This window comes from Mirounga angustirostris, unplaced genomic scaffold (assembly GCF_029215605.1).
Source record: "Mirounga angustirostris isolate CCGP_5_RB_7025 unplaced genomic scaffold, mMirAng1.0.hap1 SCAF_3, whole genome shotgun sequence".
In the NCBI taxonomy this organism is placed as follows: Eukaryota; Metazoa; Chordata; class Mammalia; order Carnivora; family Phocidae; genus Mirounga; species Mirounga angustirostris.
Window position 1 is genome coordinate 151,709,077 of NW_026991711.1, and position 21,753 is coordinate 151,730,829.

Here is a 21,753-nt window from a genome sequence, read left to right on the forward strand (position 1 = left end):
GGGCTGTTGTTCTGCCCATCCCACCTTTCCATCCTTTTCATGGCCTAGGCTATTTGTAGACTAGAATTTAGGAGTAGTGTTTCAGGCCCGTGGCTTTCCACTTTGCCACAACCCTCACCCTGAGGCAATGAGCAAAAACTAGCTATTTACCAGGGCGAACACAAAAGACAAGAAAGAAATACCAGGAAGAATATCAATTAATATTCAAAAATAATTTCCTATCACAAGAACAACAGTATGTGTTTATGAGGACCAGCTATATGGCCATTCTTTCTCCCCATAAGACTTTATTGGGCAACAGTTCTGTTTCCCATGATGTCTAGTGGAAAGGCTGGATTCCTATTGCCCAGGTGAGAGATTTCTTTATTGTTCCCAAATGAATTTTCCTGGACACTTGCTTCTCCACCCAGGGCAAAATCCTGCTCTTGTTTAAGAAGTTTGGATTCACCATCCAACTCCCTTCCTTTTCACTACTCTCATCTACCAACTTGCAAGGGCCCCTCCCCTTCACTAAAGGCTATAGCACCTCATTCAGTTTTCCTTCCTACTCTGGCAATCATCAAGGATGACCTTCCATAATCATTTTATTTGTGATCACCATCTCCTCCACCCATCTCAGCTGCTGTGGAGAGACGTTAATTGCTCACTGGATATCCATGTGCTCCTTCAAATTTCCCAGCCTCCTCACAAATGATGAAACCATGTGACTACTTCTGGACAAAGGATTGTGAACTGAAGTCACATGTTTTCCTTCCAGACCAAGACATCCAACTCCCTTCCTTTTCACTGCTCTCATCTACCAACTTGCAAGGGCCCCTCCCCTTCACTAAAGGCTATAGCACCTCATTCAGTTTTCCTTCCTACTCTGGCTATCATCAAGGACGACCTTCCATAATCGTTTTATTTGTGATCACCTTCTCCTCCACCCATCTCAGCTGCTGTGGAGAGACATTAATTGCTCACTGGATATCCATGTGCGCCTTCAAATTTCCCAGCCTCCTCACAAATGATGAAACCATGTGACTACTTCTGGACAAAGGATTGTGAACTGAAGTCACATGTTTTCCTTCCAGACCAAAACATTTAAGAGCTTGGTGCAGTTTTGTCCCCTGACATAGAAACCTGGAAGCTATGTGTTGAAATGGCAGCATTTCAAAAGAACAGCATGAGTGATAAATACAGCTCTGTTTTCTTTGATATTTTTATCCGAGATTGGCATTAATCTTTTAATGCAGAATAGTTTATATTATCCTGACTGATACAGCTACCATTCCCAGAGTCAGACTCTGGAAGTCATCCCTGGAAAGTGCTCCACCTTTGAAACCACTTCTACAAACTTGATAATCTTGGTTTATAGACTCTGATCATTTTGATTGGCTCACTGGGATCTATCACTGCTTCACTTGCAACTTGCAGCCCACTGACCATTTGTTTTAGTCCATTGGGCTGCTATAACACAATACTACATACTGAGTAGCTTATGAACAACAGAAAATTGCTTCTCACAGTTCTGGAAGCTACAAGTTTGAGTTCAGGGTGCCCACATAGTTGGATGAGAGCCGTCTTCTGGGTTCATAGCTGGCACCTTCTCTCTGTGTCCTCACATGACAGAAGGGCCCTACGGATCTGTCTGGAGCCTGTTTTATAATGGCAATAATTCCATTCATGAGGATTCCACCCTCATAGCAAGAGCACTCCCTATGGCCCTACTTCCTAATACCATCATCTTTGGGGGTTAGGATTTTAACTTACGAATTTTGGGGAGATGCAAACATTCAGCCCATACCACTATTCTATCTTCCTCTCATCTTCTCCTTCCTATATTTAGTTTGCTCCCTTGTCCAGTCTATATTCCACAATCCATCCTCTTAGCCACTTCCCTGTTAATATTCTAACTTACCTTGATTCATTGTCCTTTTGTAGCACCTGTCTGGCAAAGCCCCAAGCCTGGCAAAGCCCAAGCTGAATGAATCCAGCTACCCACTTCTGTGTTTGTACTCAGGCTGAAGAACACTAGTAGAGAAAAATCATATGATATTGTAGACTTCTGAGCTGGCAACGTTGCCTGGAAATCCTATTGTGCCTTTATGGTCCATTCTATCTTAAACTCTGTCTCCTCAAGCCTCTCTCCTTCTACTACCCTATTATACTGAGCAGATGAACTCACCTTCTACTTTACAGAGAAAATAACACACAGTCAGAGAAGAACTACCACAGCCTTTCAAAAATCAACTTTACAAACCTATCTGCATCTGAATCTATCCTATCCTTTCCCCTCTTATTGCAATGTTGTCCCTTCACCTCTGCTCTTAATCCCCATCCTCTTCCAACTTTCCAGGAATTTTATGTTGGCAAATGTCCTTCCTCTCTCTAATAACGTCAGTCTTTCTCTTTGGTGTCCTTCCTATCAGCAAATAAATATTCTCAAGTCTGTCCCGTCTTAAAGGGAAAAAAGTCATCCTTCATATAACACTTCCCTCTAGTTATTCTTTTCTTGGCCCCTTTTTACCTCTACCCAACCATCAAGTGAGGGAATCCCTCAAGGTGGATCACAAACCCTTTTTTTCTTCCACTCTACCCTCTCTCTTCAGAAAATCTCAACTACGCAAAACAATTCAGTTTTCTTTTTATTTCCAGCTCAGACTTATGCTCTGAGCTCCAAACCAGATAGCCTGAGGTTTACTTGATATCTCAATTAGGCTGTCTGCTGCCTTAAACTCAACATGTCTCAAACTGAACTTGGGATATTTCCCATCAAGTTTGCTCCTTCCTGTATTATTTCATCAAATGGTATTAACAACCACTCAGCTACTCAAGCCAAGCACCTGGGAGTAATCTTTTTTCTTTTCTTTTTTTTTTTTTAAGAGCGAGCAAGTGTGAGTGGGGGGTGGGGGGGCAAAAGGAGAGGGAGGGAGAGAATCTTAAGCAGACTGCACACCTAGTGCAGAGCCTGACACAAGGCTCAATCTCACAACCCTGAGATCATGACCTGGGCCAAAATCAAGATCCAGACGCTTAACCGACTGAGCCACCCAGGCGCTCCGACCTGGGAGTAATCTTTGATTCATTCCTATCTCTTCCTCAGTTAAGTCTGAACACAAGTATTAACTAAATTAATTACCTGAATATCTCTTAAGTCCATTCACTTTTATCTATCTTCCCTGTTTAGTTCAAGTCACCATCATCACCTGCTGGACTACTGTACACTTCCCCCACATCTACTCTTTTTGGGCTCCAATCCATTCTCCACTCTGCATTTTTAAAAAAGATTTTATTTATTTATTTGACAGAGAGAGACACAGCGAGAGAGGAAACACAAGTAGTGGGAGTGGGAGAGGGAGAAGCAGGCTTCCCACTGAGCAAGGAGCCCAATGAGGGGCTCGATCCCAGGACCCTGGGCCAAAGGCAGACGCTTAATGACTGAGCCACCCAGGCGCCCCCACTCTGCACTTTTTTTTCTTTTTTTTTTTTAAGATTTTATTTATTTTTTGACAGAGAGAGACACAGTGAGAGAGGGAACACAAGCAGGGGGAGTGGGAGAGGGAGAAACAGGCTTCCTGCGGAGGAAGGAGCCCAATGCGGGGCTCGATCCCAGGACCCTGGGATCATGACCTGAGCCAAAGGCAGACGCTTAACGACTGAGCCACCCAGGCACCCCCCCCGACTCTGCATTTTTAAAATGCAAACTTATCTTAAAATTTATCAGTAGCTGCCTATTTGCTCTGAAGAAAAGAATCCAGATTCTTAATGTGACTTTTACACTCCATCTCACTCTTCAACCTTATTTCATGCCCCTCTACTTTTACCTTCTATCCTGCAGTCCTATAATACTTAAAACATCACAGATGCTCCATAAATATTTTTTGAATGAATGAGTATGTTTTTAAAACAGTTTCCCAAATTTATCATGTAATAACATGAGCTAATACAAAAGAATTCTTCATTCCTCTGTTCTAAACATGGAATAAAAAAAATCACTTAAAACTTCTTTATATGGCTGGGCTCTAAACCAAGAAAGAGTGTCCCAAGTGTCATAATTAAAGAGGAACTCCATGTCAGCGTGCTAAGCAGAATCTTATGCCCTACACAGCTCAGAATTGTTACAACCAGATATAGGCTTTAAAGGCTGGAATTGGTTCTAACAACCACCCTGGAAGAAGGTTCCAGGTCCTGGGACCTAAGAGGAAAGATGACTGAGCTATTTAGATAAACCTGTGAGTCACAAAAGGTTGTACTGACTTTGAAATGAAGACTACGAAACTCTGGCCATCAGCCCAAATAAACAACAAGAAGGTTTATAGTATCCCAGGATCACAGAGAAGACATCACCTGCAAGAAATCAAACACCCAGGTCCATGCCACACACAGATGGAGAATCTGAAATCACATGGCCTGAGTGGAGGAACCTGAAGCAGAGAAATGAACCTAAAAAGGCATCTGATTCTTTTGCTCAAGTTGAGAAAAAACAAAAGCAGCCTGTAAACCCTTCCCCACAGAGAACTCTCTTCTAATGACTAGCTTATGGTCAAAATTTCTAAACCGTACTATGACAAATAACTATGCCTGAGGGTCAGCAGATGAAAGAAATAGGAGGCACAGTTTGAAAGTGTAGAACAACCTTAATGAAAGGTTTACAGAGTATGTTTAAAATGTTCAAAGGAATATAAACCATAAGGGAAGAAAGCAATGAGAAAAAAAGACTAAGAATTTGAAAAAATTTATATCAGAATTTTGAAATCAAATGTCATGTTCTTTCCCATCCTAAGGTTTCAGTAAATGTTCTTCCCTCTGCCTGGACACTCATATTCACTTCTTCCCCTTCACACTCCCACTCATCTTTGTAGTCTTAGCTTCAATGTCCTCTCCGGAGGGGACCATTTGCCAGCTTCTGAGAGGACGTCATTTCCTCTCTAATAAACCCTGTGGCTCTTTCACCTCTCTTTCTAGCGACACTAAACACAGTTATAGTTTTTTGTTCGATGTTTGTCATTCCCGTAGGGCGTAAACTCCATGAAGACAGGTCCCATTTCTGCCTTGTTTTCCACCGCATCCCCAGTGCCTAGCACAGTGTCGAGCACGTGGATTATTGACAGGGCAGCCATGCCTCCTAGGGTCATCCCAGTTTACACCTGCTGCCTGGAGTAATTACTAATAATCTCTTTTGCTCCCCTTCACCCAATTTGAGTAATAAGTTATACATATACCCTAATTATCGGCTGATTGATTTTTGAACCAAAATGCCTAATTCACTGCCTTATAAAATATATTCAGTTTGGGGGCACCTGGGTGGCTCAGTTGGCTAAGCTTCTGCCTTCAGCTCAGGTCATGATCTCGGGGTCCTGGGATTGAGCCTCGTGTCAGGCTCCCTGCTCAGAGGGAGCCTGCTTCTCCCTCTCCCCTCTGCTCGAGCTCTCTCGCTCTCTCTCTCTCTCTCAAATAAATAAATAAAATCTCTCTCTCTCTCTCTCTCTCTATATATATATATAATATAAGGCTGGAATTTGATATATATATTGAGATTTTATTTATTTATTTGAGAGTGTGTATATTTATTTGCGAAATATTCATCCTAATCCTAATTCTTATTGTCTGACCTCTGTTTGCCCTCTCCTACCTCTGCTGACTTCTCTGTTCTTAATTTTTGTCCAGCTCCTGAACATTGGTATCTTAAAGGTTTCTGGTCTCTCTCCTTATCACCTATTTTCTATACCGCCCCCCTTCCCCGATGATTCTGAATTTGGCAGCCATAAAGTCTTTGTCTCTTGGATCTAGATTAATTCTTGTTTGAGCAAATCATATTTATAGTCCAACTGAGGTACCTTATAGCAATCAGTATCATCATCCTAAATGTCCAAGAAATGCAACCAGTTCAACAAAATGCTTTTAAGTAACTATGTTCTTTGTCTCTGTCTAAAAAAAAAAAAACCAATAACCAGGGACTAATAGTTCACTAAAACATCTTTTCTTTTTTTATTAGAATTTAGGGTAAACAATTGTCTAGCAACTCAAGAGGTATGTTTTTTGTTGTGGTAATGTTAAGCGGTGACCATCACTGAGGAACAGCTTAAATTCACCCAACTGAGGAGATTCTATTCCTAGATCCTACTATTCTGCCAGCAAGAAACATAAGCTGGAGAGGGAAGGGTTGAAATTAGAGACTGCTAAGTAATCTTTGGCAACTGTGTGGGCCACATCTAGGTGTACTGGAGAGAAGGGCCATATTTATATGGATTAATGTTCCTTTTACTCAAATGTCTATGCTATTATTCTTATGTTTTCTAATACCAGATGTTTATGAGTCAATATCTAAAATGTGAGAACCAGGGTGATAGAGTGAGCATCCAAACCGACCTGGGTTCTAATTGATTCTCTCACTTACTAGTTGTGTGATCTTTGACAAGTCACCAAATTTCTCTGAGACTTGTCTTCGTCCGTAAAATGGGAATGATAATACTTACTTCACTGAGTTTTTAAGATAATAAAAAAGATATTTCAAGTATATGACAAAACATCTAGCATAAAATAAACAATTACTTAAAACAAGTTTTCATTAAAGTTATTGTTTCCTGGTTTTGTCTTATTTATCCACATGTACTTGGTCCTAGGACTTCAAGCTGGAGAAGGAGGTGAAATGGATTTTTATTTTAGTTTGAGAACTACGGAATTGGGCTGGTTTGCCAATAGAAGTTGGCTATTTAGATGAGTCTATTTGATTTCAGGATGATGTCCAGCCTCATCCTTCACCAGCTGAGTACTGCTTGTTCCAGAAGTGCGTTGCTGAAAGAGTGGAGTCATACAAAGTCAGGCATGGGTGTCTCAAGAAAGCAATGCCAGGACATAGTTTTGGAAACATGGTCTAAGAGTCATCCAGTAATGTTTATTAGTATTCTGTGGAAAGAAACTCAACTAGACAATGTGAGGTAATGCAAAAGAACAGGCCAAATTGAATTTTACAGCATCAAAAATATTTATGTCTGGACTAGACTTTAAAGACTACTAAATATTATTTAAGATCAGAATCCAATTCCTTCATTTTATGGATGAAGAAGTGGGGACCTGGAGAAGTTAAATAACTTGCCCAAGTTAACAAAGCCAGCTTTCTTTACTGATAATCCAGTACATTTGCCATTAAACTCTTCTGGTGACACAATCTCTGCTCCATGTAGAAATTTAGGGACGTGTCCAAATTGTACATAAGGACAACTCAGAAAGACATGTTAACCAATGTAATTGCTTCCAGTTATATATAGAAAGCTAAATTTGTTATAATAAAAGATGTTCTGTGAAGACGTTTGGAAAGACCACAAGCCATTCCCCATGATTTAGCTGGGATTATTCTTGGTGCCTCTACACCAAGAACTCCACTCTAGAATATGGATATTCCCTAAGGAAAGCTGAAATGACTGAAATTACTGGGTTTGGGAAGTTGAATCAGGGAAAGTCTCAAATAAGATATTCATCTTGGCAGCCTGGATATGAAACTCATGAGAAATGTCTAGGAGTGGTCTATTGGGATCAAAAGGGAATGGGTGATTAAGAAGTTCAAATAAAAAGCTAGTGATAAAACACATATTAGAAGCTATGTAGTTCATGTACAGTTTGTTTTGTTTTGTTTTGTTTCTGAACTCTTTGGGATTCTTAATAAAATTCCATAAAGGCCTCATTTCAAGATAAAAAAACTATTCTCTTTTTAAAAACTTTACACATAAAATTATAACTCTTAAAGTCAAGGAGGCCAAATAGGTTGAGGGGAACTCTAACTAACATTTGACTTACTTTCCCAAATTCTTACCAGAGAAGGGTGAGGCCTAGCTTTCCCTCTCAAAATTCTTATGTGGGATTTCTCCTTATTTCAGTTCCTGATTGCTTCATAGGTACTGGTTTACAGTATTGTAGGAGAAATGGAGGAAGAATCAGTATTAATAAGATGTGTTTTTGCAATATCCCTGACTTAACTGTGAAATTGTATTTCCTGCCTTTCAAATTTCATTGATTTTTATATATTATCATGCCAAGGGAAAACATAGGTATAGTGTGAGGTATAGGAAAACCAGGCAGTTTGTTGGAATTAGAGGTCAGCAAAGCAAGGGTAAAGGAAGTTGTGATAACTGGGCAGGCCAGCTGGTGTGAAGGCGTGTCTAGGCTTCCCCAGCCTGTGGGCATAACATTCATCTGTATTGCCAGCATTACAGTACCCGCAGCACCCAGCCTGTCTTAGACCTCTATTTCCTCAGGTTTGTCCTAATAGTGTCCCAAGCACTGTCATACAGGCTCCTTTCTCATTGGGCCTCTATGCCACCACCTCTGCTGGTCGTGAGACATTGGTCTCACGAGATCCCTCTGCATGGGGTAGATGGTTTCGTTTCTGGAACTCCAGCAGATCCTGCGCTGGATTGTTGTTCCAACATAACCCAGCTGCTGGGAGAGATCCTCTTCTCCAGTTGGGCCACTCCATCCTAAGAGGAGCAGACCTTTCCCTCCACTCTCTAGTCTCCATAATCACCAGGCCTGGAGAGGAGAAAATAATCCCCACTCACCCGCAAAGTAAGGTGTCTTCCTCAGTCCCCATCGCCTATCCCAGGATCTGCCTCTTTCTAGAGTTCTTGGCAAAGAACTGTCCATTTTCTTCTGAAGGAATTGTAACTTCAAGCTGTGAACTTGCCCCATGAGCCTCCAGGGAATATTACAACAAAATCCGACATTCCAGCATCAGAAAATTGGGTTAATTTAGACACCCATGGTGCTACCCTGAATGCTATATGTTGAGGGTATAAATGATCTAGGGCAAAGGCTTTCAAACTAGCATGCATCAGGATCACCTGGCATTTCCCTCACAACAGAGATTGCTGGATCCCCAATTCCAGAGTTTCTAATCCAATAGTTCTGGTGTAAGCCCTGAGAATTTGCATTTTTACAAGTTCTCATATGCTACCAATGCCTCTGGCCCAAGGAACCACACTTTGAAAACCACTGACCTAGTGTATGATGAGATCTAGAGAAAATCACAACAAAATAGAGTAGCCCAAAATCAGAATCTAGAAAACATGCTACTTCCATAAGTGTCACATAGTGAGGGTATATTTGACCAAAGAATGTTAAGCTATTTTAATAAGATGAAAATTACCTTTATCTTGAAAATTGACAACGTTTGGATAAAATATCACATTTTGAGAGGACAAATCACCTAGAAAACTGCCAAACATCCCCATGGTATCACTGTCTTTAAATTCTCACGGAAAATAAAGAGCACTGTTTTCCAGACCCATATAAAACAATGGTCTTTACATTTTGCTATAACACTGTTTCTTCTTGGACATCAGGGATATAATAAATTAAGTGATTTTAAGGCCCTTCAATTCCCTTAAATCCAGAGTTAGCCCTGACTCTGCTCAGATGTAAGTTGAAATCAAAGTTACAATAACAGGAATTAACAATAATGACATTACATAAGGTGAACAAATGCAGTAGTGGATAATGTAAAGAATAATTTTTAAAAATCATAACGTTTTTTCTCTTATGTAGGATGACTATGTAACTTAAATAGCATCACTATTTCTTATCATAGATTCACCTGGTCTCAAAAATGATCTACAACTTATAATCAGAAATGTTTAAGAACACAAAGTTGGGGAATGAAATACTTCTGACCATGTCTCATAGCCGTTGATGGAGGCTGGGACATCAGCTGCTTTTACCATCTCTGAGAGCGTCCCTACCCTGGTACATATGTGGAAGTCTAAGAAGTCTGGTACAAACCTCCAAGGAGAAGATGAAGAATGTGGACCACAGAGATTGTGGCAGAGGCCTTCCGCTCTGCCCTAGGGGCTCTCAGAGCACTTAGAAGCTCAAAGATGGTGCAAAATCAGAACAATTTCTTTATGACTCCTAATCTTTCTAAAGATCATTGTCAAGTAGTGGGAAGCAATGATTCTAATTCTGTGCCAGGGGTAAGTAATTTAGGCTTCTAGGGGAGCCGAGAACCCCTTAGAGCATAGGGAACAGTCTGATTTGTGCTGTGCATGGGCACAGCAAGGAGATTAGAAACTGAGTGATGAATGGGAGCTGCCAGGTGACCTAGATACCTCATCAAAATGTCTACTTTGAAACCAAAACAAAACACAGCCTGAGTTGGAGTCGGTCTGTTGCTTGCTTCTTTCCACCTCAGGAATGAAATCAGATTCCTTCTCATGGCTGAGTCCCATTACTGGTAATCGAATTACTGAGTAGTACACCATCTCAAATAGAAGACTGAGCCTCAGAGTGCCCAGTGTCCATTAGCCATCAAGTGATATTGCATTAATAAACCCAAGTAGAGGTATGATATTACACTGTAAATGCATTTGGAGCATTTTTATTCTCATTCTAACTTACTGAGTGTGCCAGCACCATCTCTTGTAACCCTGGGTAAACTAAGCTCAGTATTCAGAGATACTAAGTCTTTCAGGACCAGCCTAGGTTACACTTAAGGCACTTGTGAAAGCAATAATAAGCCTCCCTGGGTCTTTAATGTTTGTCCTTAAAATAAAACATATGGATATGTGTAAAAACACATCATGATCAAGAAATAGAATTCATACCAGGAATATGTGTATGTAGGCACACACATATATACCTTAAAATACATAGTATAGTGTTTGTTTATAAATTTTACATAATTCTATAAATTTACAACTGTTTATTTTTTACTCCTATTATGTTTTTAGATTCCATGCTCTTATATTTAGAAAAACTTATTTCCTTCCCACTTCCACATGAGTCATTCCAATCACAAACATGGTATATCCCTCCATTATTTGTAACCTTTAATAGAATTTTGTAACCTTTTTGGAACGTTTAAAGAACTTTAACCAATAAATTTTCCTTATGCATTCGTTCATTGTTGATTAATGTAGTGGGACTTATTAATGTTTTTGTTACTGTTGTGATATCTTATTTTCTAATTGTTGGAAAGAGGAACACTGCAAATTTTTGTATGTTAATCTCATATTCTATTTATTTCTCTTTTATTTATTTAATTTATTTGGTTTGGGGCTTGTCTTCTATTGGCCAGGACCTACTGTGTTCTGAGTCAATAATGAAGATCTTTATCTTATGCCTCAATGTAAAAGGAATGGTGCTAAAGTTTTTCAATTAATATGATGCTTGCTATATTTTTCCCTTATCAAAGTAAGGAAATTCCCTTCCATCCCTAGTTTTCTTAAGAGCTTTTTATCATATATAGTTGTTGGATTTTATCAAATTCTTTTTTTTGCATTTATTTTTATATTTAAATGCCTTCCCTCTTTAGGCTTTCCCTTTCTGGTATAAACCTTACTTGATCATGATGTTCTGTTGTTACTGTTGTTATTGTTGTTCTTTATGGCATGTTGGATTTAATTACTTTTTTGTTTAGTATTTTTGCAGCTACGTTTATATATGAAATTGGCCCATAATTTCCTTTTCTTCTCTTATCCTTTTCAGTTTTGTTATGAAGATTGTGCTAGTACTATAAAATTAATTGGGTAGCTTTCCCACTAATTAGAGAATATGGGTTTTTTGTGGACCTTATCTGTAAAACAGTCTAGACTTAGCCAATTTTAAATGGTTTTTTAAAAATAATTGATTAGATTTCCTTAGTGCCTATTGATCTATTTAAGTTTTCTTTCATCTTGGGAAATCTCAAAATTTTCTCTTTCTTCAATATTTGTTTTCATTTCATCAAGTTTTCATAGTTACTAACTTATAGTAGTTTATGGTGTGCTTTTGTTAGTTCTTTTAAATCTGTTACTCTTTTGGCTCTTTTCACTTTTTTTGTTCAGTATATTTAATTACATCTTCCTCCTTTTTTCTCTTAATAAGCTTTTTCATTCAGTTCTAAATATTTTGAAATTTTCCTCATGATGTTTTCCTTAATTTGTTCAGAGACAACGCAATAGAATGGGTAAGAGTCTCACAAAAGACACTCAACATATATACGCATGCATATATATGGTATTAATGTACGTGTATATATGCATAAAAATACAGAAACATGCATGGATGTATACATACATACATATACATACATTTGTATGTGTATACACACATATTTATTCAAGTTATTATGTTGTATGCAATTTTATTTATAATTTAATTTATCCATATATTTATTTTGTTGTTTATTCTTTATTCTCTTTTCACTGTTTTCTCTATTTTCTAAACTTTCTTCTCTTTCTCCTTCAGTTTGGATATTTTTTTGTGATCTGTTTTCTGGTTCATTAATTCTCTCTTGAGCTATGTGTAATCTGCCTTGAAAACAATTAATTCCATTATTAATTTCAGTTATTGTACTTGTTAGTTCTGGAATTTCTTTTCATCTTTTTTGTATAGTTTTTAGTTCCCTGTCGAAATTCTGAATTTTGCTTCTAGTTCCTTGAAAATATTGTTATTTTAAGTACCCATATCTGATAATATCTGTATCCTTGTATATCTCTTTCTATTATCTATTATTTCTCTTACTATTTGGGGATGTTTACTAGTATGGGTTTTCTTTAGCTTGATACTGGAATTGAATATGAAAAATTGTAGAGGGATACCTGGGTGGCTCAGTCGGTTAAGTGTCTGCCTTCGGCTCAGGTCATGATCCCGGGGTCCTGGGATCGAGCCCCGCATCGGGCTCCTTGCTCAGTGGGGAGCCTCCTTCTCCCTCTGCCTGCCGCTCCCCCTGCTTGTGCGCTCGCTCTCTCTGATAGATAGATAGATAGATAGATAGATAGATAGATAGATAGATAGATAGATAGATAAATATTGTAGAAATATTTTGAGGACTAGAATGATGCTCTTTTTCCTCCAAAAAGGTTTTACTCTTGTCTAGGTACATTAGTGACCCCAGATTGTTTTAGTTTAATCCAGTTCCTGAGCTGATTTGAAGCTGGCTGTTCTATTTCAGTTCTCACGTACTCCTAGAGTGTAGCATTTGGGAATGCCACCTGAGGCTGGGGGTGTTACAAGTACCACATTACTACTTAATTGGTCCTGCCCTCCATTTTTGTCCTGCTAACCCTATGAGTCTGTGAAAAGCCTAGTTCAGCTGTTAGCCTATTAGCTGATTCTTCGGGAATCAATAGATGTCCCAAATATCAAGCCTCCCATCTGTGTTTTTTCCTTTTCCTGAAACTTGGCCCTGTAATTCTTAGGCTCGCTGATGCTAGCTCTTCTAGTTGTTCTCAGCAATTGCGTTGTTTGAAATTACCATGTTCACCATTGCAGAAAATATATTACTTTTTTAAAACTTGCAAGGCATAATTACTATTGTTTTATATCACCCATTGTTTATATAGGTTACCTACATATTTCACTTAGTGTAATACACACTAGTCCCATCCACGTTGTTGCAAATGGCAAGATTTCATTCTTTTTTTTTTTTTAAGATTTTATTTATTTATTTGACAGAGAGTGAAACACAGCGAGAAAGGGAACACAAGCAGGGGGAGTGGGAGACGGAGAAGGAGGCTTCCCACTGAGCAGGGAGCCCGATGCGGGGCTCGATCCCAGGACCCTGGCACCATGACCTGAGCCGAAGGTAGAGGCTTAACGACTGAGCCACCCAGTTGCCCCAGATTTCATTATTTTTGATTACTGAGTAATATTCCATTGTGTGTGTGTGTGTGTGTGTGTATGTCACATCTTCTTTATCCATTCATCAGTTGATGGGCATTTGGGCTCTCTCCATAGTTTGGCTACTGGTGATAATGCTGCTATAAACACTGGGGTGCATGTGCCCCTTTAAATCAGCATTTTTGTATCCTTTAGATAAATATCTAGTAGTGCAATTTCAGCTATTATATTTTAAAGTATTGGTCTCTCTTTTCTTTCTTTCTGAGACTCCAATTAGTTATATTCTTTATAACTAATTCTTTATAACCCTTCTTATTCTATCCTTTAAACATATAACCCTCTTTCATATATTCTATTTTATTACCTCTCAATGCTGCATTCTGGATATTTTCTCTTTACTTATCTTCAAGTGTACTAATTCTTTCTTTAGCTGTACATAATCTACTGTTTAACCTACCCACAGATTTCTTAATTTGGAACACTGTATTTTTCAGTTCTAGAGGTTTTGTTTGTTCCCTTTTAAATGTGATCTCAGTCTTCATAGGTTCCTCTTCCCCACAAACTTTTTCCTCCAAATTTGTCTTTATTTTTTAAACATAGTTTGGTCTTATAGTCTTTGGCTGATAATTCTGGTATCTAAAGGTTTGCACATCTGTTTCTTTTGTCTATTACTTTTCCCAGTTCTCATTGGTAGAGTTTTGTTTATTAACTTGGTTATTTTGGGCTGCCTTGTGGCCATTGTACTTCAAAAACTATTACAAGAAATTCTGAGATCTTTTTCCAGAGAAGTTTCAAATTGGTTTCTGCCAGATACCTAAAGATATTATTTTAATTATATTACCATATCAAGTCCACCTTAATCCATGTTCAAGACTTAAGGTCCCTGGGTCTACCTCAATGATGGAAATGTATACTATAATACCCCATAAGTGCTGGTTCCTTTCTAGTTAACCCTTAGTCTCAGAATGTAACTTTTTGAGAGTCCAGCTTATTGTGGGACGTGTCTAGTATTAGATTGCTCACCTTGTATGACCCTGGGCTTTTTTTTTCTCATTTCCTCACTCAAATGAAGTTAGCAAAATGGACGTTCAAATTTACTGGGATTGGCAAATATTTTCAAGCAAAAAGCGGGCTCTGCATTGGCTTACCCCTTTAGGTTCCTCTGTTCCCTTCAGGCTTTACCTGGTAACTCCTTACAATCTTGTTGGCTCTTTGTTAATTCTAAGAAGACTTTTTAAAGAAGAGTTTTTAAAATTACTTATCCAGTATATTTAGTTATTTTCAACAGGACTCATTCAGATAACCAAATTTACTTAACAAAAAGAAAAAGAAGGAGGAGGAGGAGGAAGAAATAAAAGGAAGAAGGTCCCCCTAAGAACCTTGTTTCTCAGATCTAATTTTATTTTATTAAAGTCAGAGAATATAGATTATGTGCCAAGTCTTTGAAGGAGCAGTATATCAATATTTTTGTATGTATCCCTTGAAGTTTAAATAACATAGTACTACATTTCTTTAACCTAAGGAGTTGAACCTCTGTATAAGGATTATCATTACAATTATTGCTGCCATCTTTTGGCTTTTCGTTTTACTCCAGCCTTTGTTGAAGCTACACCTGTGTACAGGTATAACATGACAACACATTGTCCCAGCTGCACTATGGATCTCTTGCTTTCTACTCCAAGGCTTCTTTACCACCACTGCCTGGGACACCTGTAAGAACCTCTCACCATTGTGACCCATGGATGAACCAAGAAGTGCAGGCAAATTAACGATGGGCAACCCTTGATCAATGGTGCATAGGAGCTGAACGATAAATATCCTTCTCTTCTATCCTTTGAGCAGATAATTCTAAGGTGCATTCTTTTTTTAAAGATTTTATTTATTTATTTGACGCAGAGAGAGAGAGAGAGCAGTAGAGGGAGAGGAAGAAGCAGACTCCCCAATGAGCAGGGAGCCCGATGAGAGACTCAATCCCAGGACCCTGGGATCATGACCTGAGCAGAAGGCAGATGCTTAACCAACTTAGCCCCCAAGGCACCCCTCTAAGGTGCATTCTGCATGGCTCCTCAGAAGACCCTAGTGGATTGAGCCCTACTTGCCCACCATTCTGATTGACTTAATAATGCAGTCTTAAGTTGATTCCATTAAATTGGCTTTCCCTCCTAGCCAATGTCACTCTTGCCAGTCCCCTACTCCTGTTCTTTGGGATTCTTTCCAAAGTAACTACCTAAATACAAAACCTTGAGAGAAGCTAGGAAAAAACATCATGCTTTCTTCCTGAGTTTTGTTTCTTTTTCTCCTTTCCTTTCATTTATTGGATATCATATTTGCTTCAGCTATTTTGAAAGTTACCCATTCTACTTTTGTTCTTCTGGCAGTTACTTCTAAATTACTAAACTAGAGGAACTATCTAAGTTTATCAATATCCAGTCTTTTTTCCAAACAAATAAACTTAACTGGTTCTTAACACACTTTCATCTATATCCTACATCTATATACTCCAAGCTCCTATTTGTATGATTTAGAATTTCATTCCAGATTCATATTGGTCAGATGGGTTTATTTGTAGTAATTGCTCATTTAAACAATTAAAGTACACAATTCTTTTTTTATTATGTTATGTTAGTCACCATACAGTAAAGTACACAATTCTTTACTCTTTCACACATATCTCACTGCCTGCTCCTGAATTTATTTCTTTTTTTTTTTCCTGGAGTTTGACCTATAATAGCTATTTCAAAGAGGATATATGGTAAACTTCCTGTAATATTTATTTCTCCTCACATTTAAGCTATAGTTTAGCTGGAAATAAGATTCTACATTTAAATGTATTTTCCTTCTGAACTTTGAAGATATAGCTCCAATGTCTTCTAACTAGTATTGCTGTTAAAAAGTCTAATCCCTCTTTGATTCTTGATTTTGGAGGTGATTATTTCTATTCCCCTTTTTCTATTTTTATTTTTTCTTTTTGCTTCTGGAAGCCTTCGGAATTTTCTCTGTCTTTGAAATTGTTAAATTTTGTTGTAATTTGAGTTTGTTATCTTTATTTCAAAATGCTCACATTCCTTAGAGATCTAATTAATTTTCCCTTTAAGCTCATCTTTATTTTTTGTACCAATGGATTGCCTTGGTTAGTGACATTTACCTTGAACAAAAGCCTAAGCCCTGGTTTATGTTTCTCATAGGGTATGTGTGTATGTGTGTGTGTGTGTGCATGCACATGCATGTGTGCATGAGACAGGGAGAGAAGAGAAGAAAAAAACGAGTGGAGAGGGGATGAGAAGACAAGGGAGGAGAGAAGAAATGCATGTATACCTTTTTTTTTTTTTAATGTTCAGTTAGCCAATGCATGTATACCTTAATCTGGATGCCATTATTCCTATTTTCCTTTTCAGTGGTCCACTCCTCCCTTGGGGTATTCTCAATCCCCTCCCACTGGAGGCACTGTTCATGTCTCAGAGCAAATGGCTTTATTTTTTATTTCCTATCCTGGCCAGGGGGTGAGGAATATAGGAAATGCACAGTAAGGCACTACCTCCCCTGACTTTCCACTCCAGCTTGATCCAGGCTCTGTTCCTATTTTCATGTGGTTGCTCCCAGCGAATACTCTTGCCTTCTACCTCCATGAGATCAATGTAATGGGCAACGTTCTGGGTCTGGGAGGTTTATGCTCATGCAGCATGTGTGTGTGTACGTGTGTGTATGTGTTCATGTATAGCAAATGTCCCATTGCAGAGTTCTGATTTCTGTACACACCTGCAAGCCTTCAATGTTGGTCAAACTTCCAACTTTAAAAAGAAGAGGTATATTCTAGCTCTGACCCCAGTTTGGCTGACTGACTATGATTGCCACGCCATTTTAGGTTCCCATAGGAGAGTGGGGGGGGGGGGAGCAATTTGCCCTCAGCACTATCTGCCTCAGTTCACATCTCAGTTGTGGCCTCTGAGCCTCCCCTCCATCCTCACCAGCATTTCACTCTATGTTGGGCTTACACTACCTTCTGATTCCTAAGGAGCACTCACAATGTTGGCTTCCATTGCTGAGCATGGCTCTCCGTTTCATAAGTTTCTTCCTCCTTCTTCTGGCCTCATTATAAAAACAAGATTAGATATAGGGCCTCAGAAGAGGCCTGTGCAAGTGAAAAGGACCCCTGAGATCCATTAGCTTTACTGCAAATTTCCTCTGCCACAGTGGGAATGGTACAGAAACTACTTTTGTGTTATTCTATACTATTATTGGGGCATATGTTTACTTAATATAGTCCCTAGCGGATAGAAAGCATGCAATCAAGGTTATATATTATTATTCTTGGAGGAAAAGACAGGGTCCTGTGTTGAAATAAGTGTGAAAACACTACACAGTCTTTCACTCTTGGAAATTGATAATACATATTAACCTACTGTAATTGTAGTATAATAATCCAGATTTCAGATAACTTGAGGCTTCATCACTTTGCAGCTGATCTGGTCTTCTACCCAGGCTAACCACCTGCTGCTTAGAAAAATGAAAATAAAAAAATTTTTTAAAAGTCCAATCTAGTTTAAAGTTCCATCCTATACTTTAAACATAGTTGACCTTTGAACAACACAGGTTTGAACTGCATGGGTCCACTTATACACAGGTTTTGTTTTGTTTTCTTTACAATACAGTAGTATAAGTGTATTTTCTCTTCCTTCCGATTTTCTTAATAACATTTTATTTTCTCTAGCTTACTTTATTGTAAGAATACAGTATATAATACATATAACATACAAAATATGTATTAATTGATTATGTTGTTAGTAAGGCTTCTGGTCAACAGTAGGCTATTAGTAGTTAAGTTTTGGGGGAGGCAAAAGTTACATGTGGAATTTCAACTGTGTAGGGGTTTGGTGCCCCTAAGCCTCATGTTGTTCAAGGGTCAACTGTAGTTCTTTTGGAAAGTAATTGGGTTCTCTTGCATAAAATACCCAGTCTCTTATCTATCCTCTTGCCTCCTCCAAGAAGGTCAGATGTCTGAAATGAGATAGATCATTATTATATTGAGAGGTATGTGGCTCATAAGACCTGAGGGAATGGGGGCAAGATAGGCTCCTGGCATTCCCAGTGCTCTACCCTCGCTGCCTCCTTAGCATGCTGGGCAACCTCTGTGCCTGGTGGCTGAAGGAGGTTGTTGTTCCTTTTAGGCTTAGGCCAAGACACTTGTGGGACTCACTGATGGACTCAAGCTCACATTCAGCTCCTGATGGTGCTAGGGACCAGTGCTTCTCAAACTTTAACAGGAACAAGAATCACCAGGACAGCTTGTTAAAACACAAATTCCTGGACCTCACCCCCAGAGATTCTGATCAAGTAGGTTTTAGGTGCAGCCTGAGAATTTAAATTTCTGAAAAGCTCCTAGGTGGTGATGGTGCTGACACAGCCCATCGAGGGAGCACACTTTGAGTTAGCAAGGCTCCCTTTTGAAATCTGCGACTGTAGCAGAGCTCTGCCTGAGAAGTCTACCCTAGAGCCACCTTCTGGCTATGGCCGCTTTTCCTGCACAGTGAAGATTGAAAAGATTCTGAGCCAGAAAATTTAACCTCTTAGTCTCCCTCTGTCTGATCATGCTGTCAACATGTTGCAACGGTGGGGTGGAGTAGGGTGGGGTGGGGGAGCACCTGAGAGAACTTTCTTCCAGTGTGGGGCAAGCGCTGTTCCTTTACCTTTGGTATTTTCCTGACATACTAAACACTCCTCCCCATCGCCAGGTCAAAGCCAGGAGAGCAGAGTGGTTCTCGTGTCTGCTTTTCTCGCTGTCTGCCTCTCTCCCCTGCATCTCCTTCCCATTAATTACCAGGTCTGAGAAAGGAGAAGGATGCTCATTCACTTCTCTTACACCATAATCCTCTCCTCAAAGTCCTTCAGCAGTTTCCCATCTTTCTCAGAGTAAAAGCCAAAATCCTGATGCAGGCTCATAAGATCCTACATGGCCTGGCCTCTTGGTTCCTCTCTGATCCCACAGCTCTAGCTCTTCTCCTATCTATTCCTGCACTCATTCTAGCTTCTTTAATGCCCCTTGAGCTCCAGGGACAATGCCCCAGGATCTTTGCCACACCTATTAACAATATCTTGGGAACACAGTTTGGGAAACAGACTAGGGAGTAGTTAAATGTTCCTCAAAATATAATGAGATACTGTCACTTTGTTAAACTGAAAAGTAAAAGACTCAAGTACTTTTAACTGTTTAACTTGATGACTTGCTTTTTCTCAAAAAGATTAGGTTTCATTAAAATTATGTGTTACCTTTAGCACCACTGTACTTGAAATTACATTAACCTAGAAAAGTACATTTGTTTTGTTATGTTAACCGCTTAAAGTAACAGAAGTTCTTTGGATTTCAAGATTTTTCCAACGACATTTTTGAAAAGTGGGCTTATAAAAGTATTCAGAATGTTCCAAAATTTACATTGAGAAAGCATTATAGAATTTGGATGCCATCAAATAACTTGCTAGTGTCTTTGAAGACTTAATGGTATTATATTGGGGGAGTTCATTTTGCTACAATTTGGAAAGCATTTCTTTTCAGTTTTGTATAATAATTCCAAAAAATTTGATACTCATATTCTCTCACCATACAATGACCAGAAGTGTTTGAAAATCTTGTTTAATTCTGAATCTACATTTCACTTGCCTTATTTAGAAATAAATCAATAAAATTTACCTTAAAACATTTTTATATGAGTCCTGGTATCTGGGTAGGCTTTGGTTTATTGTATACAATCTCATTTCACATGCATATGTTATAAAAAGAAATAAAATTTTTGAGTGCCTATTAAAAAAAACTAAGTTTCTTAAGCAGAACCCAAGTACTTGTAAGAGTAAAGGCACTGTCATCAAAGCAACTTGAAACTGTTAAGACCTCAACCACAAGGAGACACCATCTCACTGTCAAAATGGCTGAAATCAAAAACACAAGAAACAAGTGTTGGTGAGGATGTAGAGGAAAAGGAACCCTTGTGCACTGTTGGTGGGAATGTAAACTGGTGGAGACACTGTGGGAAACAGTGTGGAGTTTCCTCAAAAAGTTAAAAAAAAAAAGAAATACGATACGATTCAGTAATTCTACTTCTGGGTATTTAAGGATACAAAAGGATATGAAAAGATTAATTTGAAAAAGATACATATGCACCTTTATGCTTATTGCAGTATTATTTACAATAGCCAAGATATGGAAGCAACCTGGGCATGTATTGACAGATGAATGAATAAAGAAGATGTGGTTTGCATAAACAATGGAATATTATTCAGCCATAAAAAAGAACAAACTTGTCATTTGCAACAAAATGGATGGACCTGGAGGGTATTATGCTAAGTGAAATAAGTCAGTCAGAGAAAGACAAATACCATATGATTTCACTTATATGCAGGATCTAAAAAACAAAACAAATGAGTGAACAAACAAACAGATACTTAAATACAGAGAACAAACTAGTGGTTGCCAGAGGGAAGAAGGGTGGAGAGGATGGGTGAAATAGGTGAAGGGGATTAAGAGGTTGAAAAATATTAAGACCTGAGTCTTAGAGCTAGAAAAAACTAGGGTTGAAACTTAGTTTGGCCCCTTACTTGCTATGTGACACTGGGAAAATTAGCCTTTCTAGTCTCTAAAATGAGTATAGGCAGTCCTCACTTTGCACAGTTCCAACATGTACATATTTCAGTTAGCATGGTTTAGTTAAATAACACCAGTTTCCCAAAACACTGTTCAAACATCAGTTACCATACACAGTAACTGTGAGTAATTGCATAAAATACACACTTTGTTCCTAGCATTTCAGTTTCAAATCGCTGTGTAAATAATAGATGCACATCCCGGTAAATAAACAATACCATCACTGTTTTCAAAGTCTGTCCGTGATGGGCACTGTTATTCAGCTCACGCACAGACCGCAGAGCCTGGAGTTGTGTTGCCTCCTTGGCTCCCAGTGATAAACACATGTGACATTTTATAAAAATCGCTAACCAAAAGAAGAAATTGGCCAAAAAGATGAAATGCGGCAAAGAAATGAAAAGCAGTGATGCTGGAAATGAAATTGAAACCAAACATAAATGGAATGACTGTGGGACTGTTGCCATTGCTGCCACTGGAGAGACCCTAGACCTGAAACCAGAGACACTTAGTGAAGGCTGCCTTAGCAACAAATCAGGAAAGTAATTATG